Below are 15,729 nucleotides of genomic sequence, written 5' to 3'. Positions count from 1 at the left end.
AATTCATACTATTCTACTAAACACTTGTTTTCACATAAGCGTGAGATTTCCTCATTAAAAATAGGCTAAAACCGTCAGACGAAAAGCAACACAATTATCATCTATTGGATGGATACATATCTAGGGAATATATTCCCAAGTTTTCTGCAGCATTGCTTTAAAAATACTCTTGTTTTGAATTCAAACCCAAAATCGACTTTAAGGTCGAAATGTCTCAGTTATGGAAAAAAAAATATCTTATTGGGTCGAAACGTCTAAGGTCGAAATGTCTTTGAGGTCGAAACGTCTTAGTTATATATAAAAAAATAAGTGGGACGCTTCGACCCAAAATTGGGTCGAAACGTCCTTGGTCGAAACGTCCTAGGTTGAAACGTCTTCCGAGTCGAAACGTCCCGTTATGTGGTGAAGAAGCTATAAGCATGCAAACAAAACCTTTAGAAACGAGTTTGATACTGTCAAACTTCTAAATGAACAAGTGAAGATGACTGATTAATCTCATAACTCTCATGAAATCAAGACAAAGACAAACAAAGACCCCATGACATATCAGAGGTGGGATCGGGTCTTTAGGAGAAGTAAGCAACTACTGCTAATCACGGGCATTGAACTGGGATCGTAGCGATGAGGAGTGAGAGCATTAACCACTGCGCTACCCGAACACCATGACAATATGAATGAACAATTTCTAGAACGGACGTAAAAAAAAATTACCAACCATTACCATCTACATTAGGTGTTTATGTTTCTCAACTGATTCGATACACAAGAGCATGGTCTGCGTATGCTCAGTTTTAAAATCGAGGCAGGCTACTGACAAGTAAGTTTATTTTACAGGGGTTTTAACAATCTCATTTTAAAGTCAGCATTTCGCAATTCTATGGTCGTTATGACGATCTAATTTGCCAATACACGCTGTCATTGAGTCAAATGCTGTCCGACGTGTTTCAAACTAATTGTTAAACCGTTCCTTGTGCTATAATTTTAAATACGGTACGGATTATTCCGATTACTTGGTCAAGATATAGTGCTCACAGCGGGTGTGTCTGGTCGACGGGGAATGTTTACTCGTCCTAGGCATCTGATCCCACTTCTGATGTGACACGGGGTCCTTGTTTGCCCTAATCTTAATTTTGTATTCTTTATAAGGAATCATGGGATTGATCACTGTTAGTTATCTTCACCCTTTCATTCAGGAAATAAAAAATAAGATGAAAATACCTAGCATTGCGTTTTAAAGTCCTTCAGTATACTTCGTGTTAATAAACAACAAAATCAATGGCTGATAAAGGACCTCCCCACTTTAGCTGTAGTATGTGGTCCCTTTTTACCATCCCTCTTTTGGAAGAAAAATTTATTTATCTATTATACTTCTTGGTAAATATTAAACACTGTATCGCCAGTAAGTGTATAGTCCTTTTCCTTTAGAAGTTTGGAATATAATGGTAGAAACTTTTGAATGGTCAAACGTAGCCTGAAAACTAAAGAATTTCTACCCAAGGTCAATACAGGTAAATGAGGTAGAAAGAAAACGTAGTTTTTATAGATTTTTATTGTATTTATTTTTATGAATTTCATTACCAGCACAAGACTGTTCAGTCTTGCATTTTGGATATAATTTTCTTTATTACAAAAAACGACTTAAAATAGAAAAGAGAAATCTGGACAACTTTGTGCTCGATATAAACGAAGATTTTTAAAAACCCGGTCATTCGATGAATATCAAAAGAACAGCGATCAATCTCATAACTCCTATAAGCAATACAAAATAGATAGTTGGGCAAACACGGACCTCTGGACACACCACAGGTGGGATCTGGTGCCTAGGAGGAGTAAGCACCCCCTGTCGACCGGTCACACCCGCCGTGAGCCCTATATCTGATGATGATAATAATAAATGTGCAAATATGTTACAAGCAAATCAGATATTTGACATTCAACAAAAACTCAGTCATCTGCGCTCCCAGATCGATACACATCTGTCAACAAAAAATGGCGCTGCACAGACCAGTTGGTCCCCTCTTCCGTGTATGTAATATATTGGACTGTATTCAGGGTAGATAAGATTAATATGACGTATATCAGGGTTTCTCCGCGAATCAGAACCTAAAACAGTATATCAAATTTACGCGAATCGGTTTTTTGTTTTTTGGTTGTTGTTTTTTTTTTTGGGGGGGGGGGGGTTGTTTTGTTTTGTTTTTCTATTTCAAAGTCATCGTGAAAATATAATTCACGATTATTTAAACTTATGAAGGAATTGGGAAAAAGAAGCCAGCATTTGTACGTATAACTCTTAATACTTAATGAAAAAAATCACGATTTACACAATTTCTGAGTTACTGTCACAATTTAATCAAATCCCAATGTGGGTGATATTCCTGCTTCTATGAATCCATTTCTGACGATTTCGGGTTTTGTTCTCACGTAATCACATAGAGCTTTGTCCACCATTTCGCTCAAAGTGGCTTCATCCGGGTGAGAGAAACAACGACCTTCACATCATCTGTTTCGGAGGACCGGCTTAGCTGATGTGCAACGTGCAAACTCGAATTCATTTTTCAAAAATAATTTTGCAGTTTTGTTTACACTCAACTTTATGACAAACGGGATGATTTCAGCTTCTCCATCGTCAACTTCCCATATTTATGTAGCAATGTACCAAGCACTCTGCACAAGCTATAAATTTGTTTCGTTACATGGCGATAATTAGAAAAGGGGCAGAGCGTTCACCCAATTCCTTTGGTTGAAAGGATTATATGACATCCAATTTAGGCTGGAAAAATCAATTGATTCAAATCTCAGTTGGAGTTCTGTTGACGCTGAACTGTGGCTGTTTTATATGCAACCCACAGTACAAAACAATAATCGGAATTCCCATAAACATCTTAAATGTTACTCTTACAACTTTCAGGGTGTATGTGAAAACACGATTGTAGATTTTTGCATATTTGTGTGAAATATAATGTATCACATCCTCCTTTGAATTGTAGGTCTGTCCAGAATAACTATGTCAATCACCCCCACCCCCCCCCCCCCACCCCCAGTTTAGGCCTGCACCACAGCAATTACGCCCAAGATTCCCACAGCGAGCAATGCGACCTACACAATCAATTATGGCAATAAGGCCATACTCTAATTGAAATTAACAATCTATACAAATTATTAATAAATCATCCTGACAGGGAAGTTGCCGACATATTAGCACTGGGTTTTCAGAGACGGTTTTTGTTAAATTACCAGGATCCCAGAGTTCAGTATGAAGTCTGCAATTCACCACTTTGGTGCACTAGAGGAAAGGTTTAAGGAGGAAGTTGGCTTAGGTTTTCGATTCTTTTTCAGCCCCACCGATATCAAATTTAAGATGTAATCCAGTAGGTTAAAAGAAAAAGGTGGATGGTGCATGATCACCAACCTGTTCCATCCTTATGGTGATAATGTTAATGATTACCTAGACCAGCAAGCTTGTTCTGTTTGCTATGTTTCATTTGATGATGGAATCAACATTACTCAAACCAAAGGAAATGGGGCTCTAATGACACCGATGGATATTTCTAGTGCATTTAGGCTTTTACTATAATAATATAATATTATTATAAACACCCCTCCACTTTCAAGCTTATCCAACTATCATCAACTGGAAATATTACGGAATTATGTAAACTTGGTAAATACCTATATAAATGTTCATCTATTGGATCTCAGTTATTATAAGATTATCCTCAGTATCTACCCTGTACATCAGTATGATATATCATGTTACTATTGTATAATTTGTTGTTGTATATACTTTATACCTATGAACTGTGTGGTCCTTGATCAATAAACAATGCAATACCAATAGGTCCTCAGGAATGTTGTTTGCTAGGTTTTTTGTTTAACAATTCATATCATATCAGCAAGTGTTTACCAATTGGATGTTCAGTATTTTGTTCATTGTTTGAATTTTTAAAAAAAAAAATTTTATCTTTTTTTACATTGGGAGTTAGAACAGATGTCACAAAAGGATGGTATTGTACATTACTTAGGTGATTTCTTATTTGCTGGATCAGCTAACTCTGGTAAATAATTGCTTCATGTTCAAGAATTGAGTAATTTTTTTAGGAGTTCCACTTGCACCAGAAAAAAAACACAAGGTCCTTGTACAAGCTTGTCATTTTTAGGTTTGGGAATAGATTTTGTGCAATTCAGGTACAATTTTTGTTCCAAAAGAAAAAGTTGATAAATTGCTGGCTAAGATTAGGTACATTCTGGGTAGTAAAAAAATTAACAAAGAAAGAATTGGAATCACTCGTTGGTTCACTTGCATTTGTTGTAAAAGCATTACCTGCTGGTAGGGCATTTTGTAGGGTAATTTACTGAGCATGTGTACGTGTTATATCTAAATTATACAGTTTGGTGGAATTTCCATGGGCAAAAATAGTATCGTTTAAAGTCAGCAGTTCCTAAATTCTATGACCGTTAAACTGATCGTGTTTGCAAAATACAACCCGTCGTTAGTTCGAATACTGTGTTTCTCGATTTTGTATTTTTTGTGGTATTTTAGAGTTCGGTCTTTCTTTACGTTCACCCTTTTCATCTGACATGCATCCCGGGAGGATCCGGGTCAGAATAGGTCCTCAGTACCCCTTGCTTGTAGTAAGAGGCGAGTAAATGAGGCGGTCCTTCCAATAAGACCGTAATAACCGAGATCCAGAAGCTGGCCTCTTTGCACTTGATATTTTTGGAGTTATTCGCCCTTGGCAAAAATGAAAAAAATCTAATTTTTCAAAAAGTATGTGCGGTAAAATATCAATTTTATTTCATATTTTCATAAAGAGAATTTCTGTGTATTTTTTTTACCAAGAGATATATTTGAAAATATAATTTCTTTTTAAAACCAAGAACGGTGACGCGCATTTTTCTGCGTCTCATTAGAATGAATACATCTACAATTCAATTCTTGTATACAAACAATTTCTTGAAGAGTTCATTCTCAACTAGCAAATCATTAGACGTGTCGCTTTCCAGAATGTGGGGTTAGAAAAATGTCAACTTTCTTGATTTCAACAAATGGCTGATTTCAGAACGTCGATTTTCACTGATACAACAAGAGGTACTCTGAGCAATGCTCACTAAGAATACCCCCCGCTTACTCCAATCTCCCAAAGGGTGTTGGTAATAGGTATAAACTACCTCTTTTCTGAGTGTAAAAAACAAATGGCATGACAAACCGAACTATATTGCTACTTCGATGTCCAGTGCGCGTGACCTTTGACCTTTTGACCCCAAAATCGATAGGGAACATCTTCATCCCATGGGTAGTCCACATGTATGATATGGTGACTGTAGGTGGAAAGGATAATGCTTTACAGCCCGGAAACCATATTGCTACTTCGATGTCCAGTGCGCTTGACCTTTGACCTTTTGACCCCAAAATCGATAGGGAACATCTTCATCCCATGGGTAGTCCATATATATGATATGGTGACGGTAGGTGGAAAGGATAATGCTTTAGAGCCCGGAAACCATTGCGTCTACAGACGAACGGACGGACGGACGGACAGACAGACAGACGGACAACCCGATTCCAGTATACCCCCCCCCCAACTTGTTGCGGGGGGATATAATAATAAGAAAATGATATATATTGTTTGTCAGTAAAGGCACTCCCACTCTAAATTAACATGCATACAATTGTCCAATCACAATCCAGGGAAGAAATTTTAAAAGAAATACCCATCATGGATTGATTTGGGATGGGTCTGCTAGTCTGTTCTCAGAATGAAAATATGCAAATTACTAAAGCAACACAAACTGTAACTGATGGTAAATAAATTGAAAATTAAGAGAAATTAACAAATATTTAACACTTGTTATAGAATCAGAGTGAATCTGAAGCAATAATCCCGTCAAATCAGCAGAAAATGTCGATTCTCATGAAGCATTATCATCCTGTCAGTAATTCCTGCTCATAATCTCTGATATGCATTGACCTTGGAGGTCACTGGTTCGGAAACAAGTAAAAGGGAGGCACTGAGCACGAGTCAGATTTGTAAACAATTTCTAAATTGTTAAAACAAGCCAATTTTATAGAAAATTCACAATTAAAATTACACTTGAGTGGCACATTTATGTAAATATTACTTTCTTACACTTACAGTATTTCTCGTCACTCACGAAAACAAACGACACGTGTAGTTACTCACGTCGGTTTCCATTTTTGTACATTTGACCTTGGTCTCAGCAACCCGATTATGTTCGGCAATCCTCGTTCCCATGTCCGTGTATACGACGCAATGGCGGTAAATACAAAACGCTCATTGTAGGTATGCTCTCAAATTATATTCTCTTGTTTATGTTGCTGAATTTTTCTTCAGATCTTGGGGATTATATTAATTATACCGATACGTGTTATTTGGTGAGTAATTGGATAGGGAAAAAATACCGTCAGTTACAGCTTGTATTGCTACATAAAATAATGCATTTAATTCAGTTGTCAGAAAATCTGCGGTAAAAATATGAAAATTATTAAACATAATTGTTATCAGAATATTTGCTATGAAGACATGTAAGTGTTTAGATATGTCTGTCATTAAAAAAAAATAGGCGATACAAATACGTAACGCAATGGACATATCCGTTAACAAAATGTCTGCGGTGAAAATATTGAAGTACTTTGTTTGCTATCAGGATATCTGCCGTGAATATAAGTGTATCATTGAACATCTTTATTCTAACAATGTTCTTTTATTATTATCCGGTACCTCTCGGTATCTCGTTTAATAGCGGTTAGAATAGGTCCTCAGTACCCCTTGCTTGTCGTAAGAGGCGGCTAAATGGGGCAGTCCTTCGGATGAGACCGCGCAAACCGAGGTCCCGTGTCACAGCGGGTGTGGTACGATAAAGATCCCTCCCTGATCAATGGTCGTAAGCGCTGAGCAAAGGCCTAAATTTTGCAGCCCTTCACCGTCAATGGTGACGTCTCCATATGAGTGAAATATTCTCAAGAAGAACGTTAAACAATATACAATCAATCAATCCTTTAGTAACCCCCACCCCCCACCCCACCTACACACACGCCCTTCCGTGCATCGCTCTGATTACTGTACATAAAGGGAGTTTTCTGCGGATGAAAATTTCTGCGATTTGATATCGTAAAGGTAGCAATATTCTGTGTTAGTTTGCAATTGTAATTTTGCGGATTTTTCCTATCAGCAAAATTCCGCGAAAAATGGACAACCGCAGAAAATACACCTTTATACGGCATATGTGTGTATAACTTCTGATTCCACGTCGTAAAATAGTATAATGACATTTAGTTGTACCACACAATTGTCAGTTACTGGTATATTATTACCTTTGAAGGATTCTGTTTCGTGAATTTAATTATTTCATTTCATAATAAATGATTTTTTTTTAAAAACACAATGAAATACATATCATACAAAATTTTTCTCACCTTTTAAGGGGAAATCTCGTAGTTTACCCGTTAGCAAAGACAACACCACTGAACAATATATTCTTGATGATATATATTCGGAATTCTGTTTTAATTTTAATTATGGAATAGAAAAGGCATGAATTTTTAATGACTTATCTGAGTTGTGTAGTCCATTTTAATTTTTCATTTTGTTCATTTCACTCAAAGAGTTTTAATAGCTTTTTATCAAATCCAAGATCAAAGCAAGTTTTTACCTCAGGACAAACATGAAAGTGCTTTTTTGTGCAGCACACAATCCCATTAAAATCATATGTTCTCTAACCGTTACACTGGAGAAGGATCTGACAGCATTGTAGCTGCAGATCTGTAGCTCTCTGAAAAAATATTTTGACGGAACAGAGAGCTACAGTTCCACCCCTAATAAAAACATTCGATTTACGGCGCACAAAAAGCTGCGCACGGTAGAGACCTGATATCGTTGTATTCTGGGAGTTTTCGGGTCGTATGGGGCTTTAATGAATATTTGAAGGTATGTTTGAATACAACTATAGTAGGAAAATATGTTAAGAATTTTTTGATATTAAATTTATGAGACAGCAACACAAGACTACAACGATATCAGGTCTCAACCGTGCGCAGCTTTTTGTGCGCCGTAAATCGAAGGTTTTTATTAGGGGTGGAACTGTAGCTCTCTGTTCCGTCAAAATATTTTTTCAGAGAGCTACAGTTCTTCAGCTAACAGCATTGCATTTGAGGTCATGTTATTGACCCCAGTCTCGTGAACGATTCATTAAATATTCGACCAATAACAATACCTTAACAAACAAACAAAAAAAAATCAAGGACCAATCAGGAATCGTTTTACTGAAGCGTATGCGGGTTGTAAGTTCACAGAAATGGCGTCGATCCATGAAAAGTTTAAATGAATTCCAAATATCAGCGTTAAAGGAAGAGTAAAGGAAGACCGTAAATATCATACATCCATTATCGTTAAAATTTAATTTCTGTGGCGCTTTAACATTGCTCAAGGCCGCCGCCATCTTCTTTTTTAATTGTTCTCTCGTGCTTCTCAGTAATTATTGGCATGCGTATGATAAATATACCAACTGTATGCTCCGATTTTCATAGTAGAAAAAAAAACGTCATTTGATCGGTCAAGTGTGAAAGGTGAAATAAACATGCTGCCAGATCCTGCTCGGTGTAATGGTTAGAGAAGATCTTATATTTTGATACGATACATCAGAGTTATTTCTCTTTGTTGAACTCTCGTACATAGTAAGGCGGTAAACAAGTTGTTTACACGCGGGAGTGGGACAAATATTCATCACTGCATAAGTGAATGTACTCAGAAAGTTTCTCATATACGCTGTTTCATCACCCGATTCCGACAAACTAAGTGTAAATGATAAGTATTCAAGGAGTAATCAAATACTTGTACTTGGAATTCTTATTATATCACGTTATTTCGTTGCACCTACATATGTACCTATCATATCTAGGATTTTACTTGTAAATATGGCATTGTATTTATGTTCCCAGTTTAGGAAAACATTTCTTTTGATAGTATTTCATATTTCCTACAATGAATATTCAAAGAGAAGTCGGTTTTAATTCATTTTATCATCTTTCTCACTGACTGTAAGATCCATTCTGTCCCACTTAAGCATTCAAAGTTCCACTAAATGTACCTCATACACAGGAGAGCTCTAATCTCGAAACATGCGTATTAGATTGATGTAGTACGTAGAAACTCGTCTCCTAATATTTTTTAAACTCTTATGTTTACCTCCAATAAGTGTCAGTACTTTTCATTAGAAAACAAAGTAAAACGGTCATATCATCCGTAATTGCCCCTTATTCACCTCATTTAGCAATACTTCATGATTAATATGTTATAATTCCAATGTTATTTATTACAATTGTTTTGATTGGACACAAATAAAGCTGAACAATAGTTTAGACATCTATAAATCCGAAAACGCGATGTATTCATATACGCCTGAAAACAAATAACATAGTGCAGGGAAACTATTCAATTTTTTTCAATTGTTAATAAAGTGAATGAATTGGAATTATAAGAATCAAACATTCTTTTTTAAGAATTTATCGATGTGTAAACTCCGGACATTTTACTCACAAACTTAGCATAAAAGTGCTCAGTTTGTGAGTAAAATGTCCGGAGTTTACACACATCGATAAATTCTTCAAAAATAATGTTTAATCCTATAATAAAGGCACTATGTAAACATCTCCCAACTTTAATAACCCGAATTTTCTTAATTTCCCCCGTTATGGTAATTGCAATGAAGATAGCTCATGATATTATTTTTACTTTGTCAGTTATCTTAAGAGTTATTTAAACCAAGAGGAAGACTTAAGATAAAACTTGAAAGGCTAGACTGACTCACATCAAACATGGCAGATCAATGTACTGAAAGTAGCTAAAATTAGGAATCAAAATAGAAAGTGAATTAAGAATTGGAATGCTGCAAGAATTAATACACGTTTGTAGATGCATGTAAATTATTGTGTCTGTGTAATAAGGTTTGTAGACGTACCCGTTTTTGGTCATCTGTCAATATATGCGGTATCCATCTGGCAAAAATATTTCGTACTTTCAAAATACGCTTCGAAATGAAATGCATCTGCGATAACAATATGCCAACAACTTTGGCAATATCACGAATCGTGTATCTGCCATCACTTTCAATTATTTACCTGACTTTTGAGACATTTACCTTACCTGTTAAAGTCACAGGTCGGCCAGATTTTGCTGTATCTTTGACGGACTCTGTGCCAGTCGTGAAATTTCTTTTCCACCTACGAACTGTCTCATAAGATACCTTATCAGACCCATAAACTTCCCCCAATTCAGTAAAAATCTGCATTACCGAATGACCGAGTTTCGTGCGAACTTCTATAAAAGCTCTAATTTTTTCACTATTCTCAACTCCCAACCATTTTTAGCTCACCTGAACCGAAGGTTCAAGTGAGCTTTTCTGATCACATTTTGTCCGTCGTCCGTCTGTCTGTAAACTTTTCACATTTTCGACTTCTTCTCCAGAACCACTGAGCCAATTTCAACCAAACTTGGCCAAAAGCATCCTTGGGTGAAGGGCTTTCAAGTTTGTTCAAATGAAGGGCCATGTCCCTTTCAAAAGGGAGATAATCACAAAAATGCAAAAATATGGTGGGGTCATTTAAAAATCTTCTTAAGAACCACTAAGCCAGAAAAGCTGAGATTTACATGAAAGCTTCCTGACATAATGCAGATTCAAGTTTGTTCAAATCATGTCCCCCGGGGGTAGGATGGGGCCACAATAGGGGATCAAAGTTTTACATACAAATATATAGGAAAAATCTTTAAAAAATCTTCTTCTCAAGAACCACTGAGCCAGAAAAGCTGATTTTTACATGAAAACTTTCTGACATAGTGCAGATTCAAGTTTGTTCAAATTATGGCCCCCGGGGGTAGGATGGGGCCACAAGGGGTGTCAAAGTTTTACATACAAATATATAGTTAAAACCTTCTTCTCAATAACCACTGAGTCAGAAAAGCTGATATTTACAAGAAAACTTTCTGACATAGTGCAGATTCAAGTTTGTTCAAATCATGGCCCCCGGGGTAGGATGGGACCACAAGTGGGGGGGGGGGGTGTCAACGTTTTACATACAAATATTGGAAAAATCTTTGAAAATCTTCTTCTCAAGAACCATTGGGCCAAAGAAGTTGACATTTACATGAAAGCTTTCTGACGTAGTGTAGATTCAGGTTTGCAAAAATTGTGGCCTCCAGGGGTAGTTGGGGCCATGATACGGACTAAGGTTTTACATGCAAATATATATGGAAAGTCTTCAAATATGGGCCAAGGTGACTCAGGTGAGCGATGTGGCCCATGGGCCTCTTGTTACAACAGTGGTCAACGACTGTCTCTATTGAAATAACTATAAGTTAAAAACTATATGGAGCTGAAGGCTCGTGTTTATACCGTTGGAAAGGTATTAAATAGAGCTATTCAAGAGTATCATCGTCCACGAAATCGTGCAAAGCGTTATTGCGCTGTGGTAAAATATACACATTACATATCGAACAACCCTCATATACATAGTAAATACTACATGCATGCATAAGACCAAAGATTTTACACTCTCATGAACTTGTGTCATTTAGTAATGTTATACAATCTTAAAAACTTGGTATGAGTACCGGAAACGGTGCATAATTACATAATACGCCCGTGAAAAGCTTATGTAGGCTCTGTTACAGACTGCACAAAAGATTTCGCATGGGCGATGGCGGCCGTTTTGTTTATTGATAACGCTTGGCGGTAAACAAACCTGTTTATAAAGTGTCTGAACAGTGTAATTAATATGTAAGTGCAAAAACATTGTAAATAAACATTTGGTTTCCATCAATAAAAATAAATAAAAAATGCCTACCGTTAAAACTTCTTGATATACCGCGGGCACTTTGAACTTGTCACGCTGGTTGTGAAATGGATACATACAAATTTTTGTATAATTTACAGATTTTTAGAATTTTGTTATACAATTCATCATCAGAATGTGATGTGCAAATGCGACGTCGTATAGTTTTCTTTTAATTGCCAGCCAAATGTTTTCTACGGGGCTTTGGTAAACCAGGTCATTGTATGGGCCACTTCAGTGCTGGAATTAGGTTTTCAATTTTGTAATTGGTTAAAAGACTAGATCGATGAACAGGTGCATTGTCATCCAGATAATGGTCATCTTGAAAGTGTTTTGCTACAACATGTCAAAAGTTATCTGTTCTGCTTATACTGTGAAACAAGTTGATGGTGCAGGGGTTCCAACCGTCTAGTTTAAAGTCAGCGTTTCGCAAATTCTATGTTTGTTATACCGATCTAATTTACCAATACAACTTATCATTGGGTCGAGTGCTATCTGACGTGTTTCATACCGATTGTTAGGCCGTTCTTGGCATACTGATTTGACTATGGATTACTCCGTTTACCTGATCAAGACATAGGTCCAACGGTGGGTTTTACCGGTCGACAGGGGATGTTTACTCCTCCTTGGCACCTGATCCCACCTCTGGTATATCCAGGGGGACCGTGTTTGCCCAACTCTCTATTTTGTATTGCTTATAGGAATTATGAGATTGATCACTGTTCTTCATCTTCACCTTTCATCAAAATAGAGCCATATTTGAAGATTTTGGTGCCATTTTGTTTAAACTGAATCATAATAATGATTCTATCGTAAAAACTGGACCCGATTATGGATCGAAAAATGGTACTGAACCCGTGACCCGAACAACACAACCCGCGGTTTTCGGTGATTTCGGGTACCTGTTGCAGTCCTTCCCAAATCATAACACTGGTTTGTTTGTTTTTGGGTTTTTTTTTTGGTTTTTTTCTTTAACCATTTCCGACCGGGGAAAATATAGTCCGGCAGACAATAGGATGTCTAAGGTGAAAAGTTGAAAGGGACAGGAAATTCATTTTAACCCATTATAATCGCAACAAGCGACCGAAGTTCAGGCAGGATTCCCTGAATCACTGTGTGACACTGGTATTACGAGATTCAGAAGAGGAATCTGGCTGTGATTACCATATCTGCCTGTGTCTGTTTAACAAGTCTGTTCGTTCATCCACTGATTTCTTTCGTCCACTTCTTTGTTTTTATAAATTTATATTTTCTGTTGTGCTCATCCAGAATACCTCGGGCTTTTCATCGATATGTTTACGGTAAAAGGCCCGAGGCGTCCCGGATGCTGTTGTACCTCTCTCTCGAAACTTTTTCCAAACACTATGTATACACAGTTGGAATTTCAATTTTTTTTTTCAAATTCTCCGAAACCGCCGCGGTGATCTAGAGGTAAAGCGGTCGCCCCGCATGCGGTTCGAATCTCAGCCGTGACAGATCCAAGAAGTTGAAACAGGTAGTGACAGTTCCATCGCCAAACACTAACATGAATATCCTCGGAGATGACCTTAAAAACGTATGTCCCGTGTCACAGTAGGCATAGATGTAGCTCGCTAAAGAACCCTCACTGCTCAATGGCCGTAAGTGTTGAGTATAGGCTTAAATTTGAAGCCTTTTACCGGTCTTGGTGACGTCTCCATATGAGTGGAAATTTCTCAAGATACGACTAATCAACTTCCCCGAAACTTTTACCGCCCTGAACTAATATAAGGTTAAGTTTTCTTTGCAGTCCTTACTGAGTTAAACTGATTTACGACCCATATGGTCTAATCACTGTCTCGTATGCAAGGTGAAGATAACGAACAGTGATCAATCTCATAACTCCTACAAGCAATACAAAATAGATAGTTGGGCAAACACGGACCCCTGGACACACCAGAGGTGGGATCAGGTGCCTAGGAGGAGTAAGCACCCCCTGTCGACCGGTCACACCCACCGTGAGCCCGATATAAACAGAGTTACAGACGACAACAAACAGCTTTACGTCACATTATTGATCTTTGATTTCTTTTTAAATATTTAAATACATCATCTGTGAACCTGTGCAAAGAGAGACAACCCTCAATGGATGATACTCGATTAATGGAGTATCTGTAGTATCACCCATCGTCAGGCTGTGGCATACTTCTTTTGCATCCTGCGGGGATCCGGGTTAGAATAGGTCCTCAGTGCCCCTTGCTTGTCGTAATCTAAGGCGACTAAATGGGGCGGTCCTTTGGACGAGACCGCAAAAACCGAGGTCCCGTATCACAGCAGGTGTGGCACGATAAAGACCCCTTCCAGCTCAATGGCCATAAGCGCCGAACATAGGCCTAAATTTTGCAGTCCTTCACCGCCAATGGTGACGTCTCCTAATGAGTGAAATATGAGGGAGATTAAATAATATACATGTACAACCAATTAGTCAATCAATCCTTTGTATCGAAAGAGTTCTGTGTAAAATATTTCCCCAAATTTTAATAAATTCAACAACCTGTAAATATTCTGATTGTTAAGCATCAACATCCTTGCACTATGCACATCTTCAAGTGTTGGCAAAGATCCCAACTTTAAAACTGTGAGGGGAGTTATTAAAAAGAACAAACCATGTGCACTGTACTCAATTTATCATATTTTCTCAAAACGGACTATGGTCAACAACCTGTATTTTTTTTAAATTGAAGGAAATCGAAATCCTTGCCATATGCACATTTTCATTACCCATACAAATACTCTGTAAAATATATAATTTCAAGTGAAGAATCTTTATTCCCATGAGAAAATTTTGACTCCATATTGTGGCCTGAATGTGGCCCCAACCTAGTCCCAAAGAGTCACAATATAATTATGATACAATGTCACGGGATAAAAAATTAGGATATGAAATTTTCAAGGACGTGTCCTTTTATATATAAAACTAAGGTTTCCTATTGTGGCCCCATCCTACCCCTGATGGTTGTGATTCAATCTGCACTACCTGGGGATGTTTGCATCTTAATGAGTACTGATCACTGTTCTTGAGAAGATTCATACTATCCACATGTATGAAAGGTAAAGATAACGACCAGTGATCAATCTCATAACTACTTTACGGAATACAAATTAGAGAGTTGGGCAAACACGGACCCTTGGATCTACCAGACGTGGGATCAGGTGCATAGGAGTAAGCATCCCCTGTCGACCGATCACACCCGCCGTGAGCCCTCCATCTTGATCAGGTAAACAGGAGTTATCCGTAGTCGAAATCAGTATACCAAGAACCAAGAAACACGTCAGACAGCATTTGTCCCAATAATAGGTTGTACATGTACATGTACATGTATTGGCAAACTAGATCGTTATAACGACCACATGATTTGCAAAATTCTGACTTTAAACGAGACTGTTGGAACTCACTTGTTTTTCACTAGCTGACTCGATTTAAAAACTGATCATACGCAGGACAAGCTCTTGTATATTGAATCGAGATATAAACACCATATGTAGGGGATGATGGAATATTGCTACATAAATATGGGAAGTTGACGATGGGGAAGCTGAAATCACCCCGTTTCCCTATATTAAAGTCCATAAGCGTCAAATATAGGCCTAAATTTTGCAGCCCTTCACCGGTAATGGTGACATCTCTATACGAATGCAAAATTCTCAAGTGGGACGTTAAATATACAATTAATCACCCTGTTTGTCATAAAGTTGAGTTGTTAGTTTGCTGTTAATAAAATATTCATGTCTTTGCTCCCCTAATGTGATCTCATCGTACTCCCAGGGACCACAATTTGAACAAACTTGAATCCGCACTACCTGGAATGCTTGCATATCACTATGTTCAATCATGGTCCTGTTGTTCTTGACGAGAATGTTTAAAG

Source organism: Ostrea edulis, chromosome 10 (genome assembly GCF_947568905.1).
Source record: "Ostrea edulis chromosome 10, xbOstEdul1.1, whole genome shotgun sequence".
Classification (NCBI taxonomy): Eukaryota; Metazoa; Mollusca; class Bivalvia; order Ostreida; family Ostreidae; genus Ostrea; species Ostrea edulis.
This window is presented reverse-complemented; position numbering follows the sequence as displayed.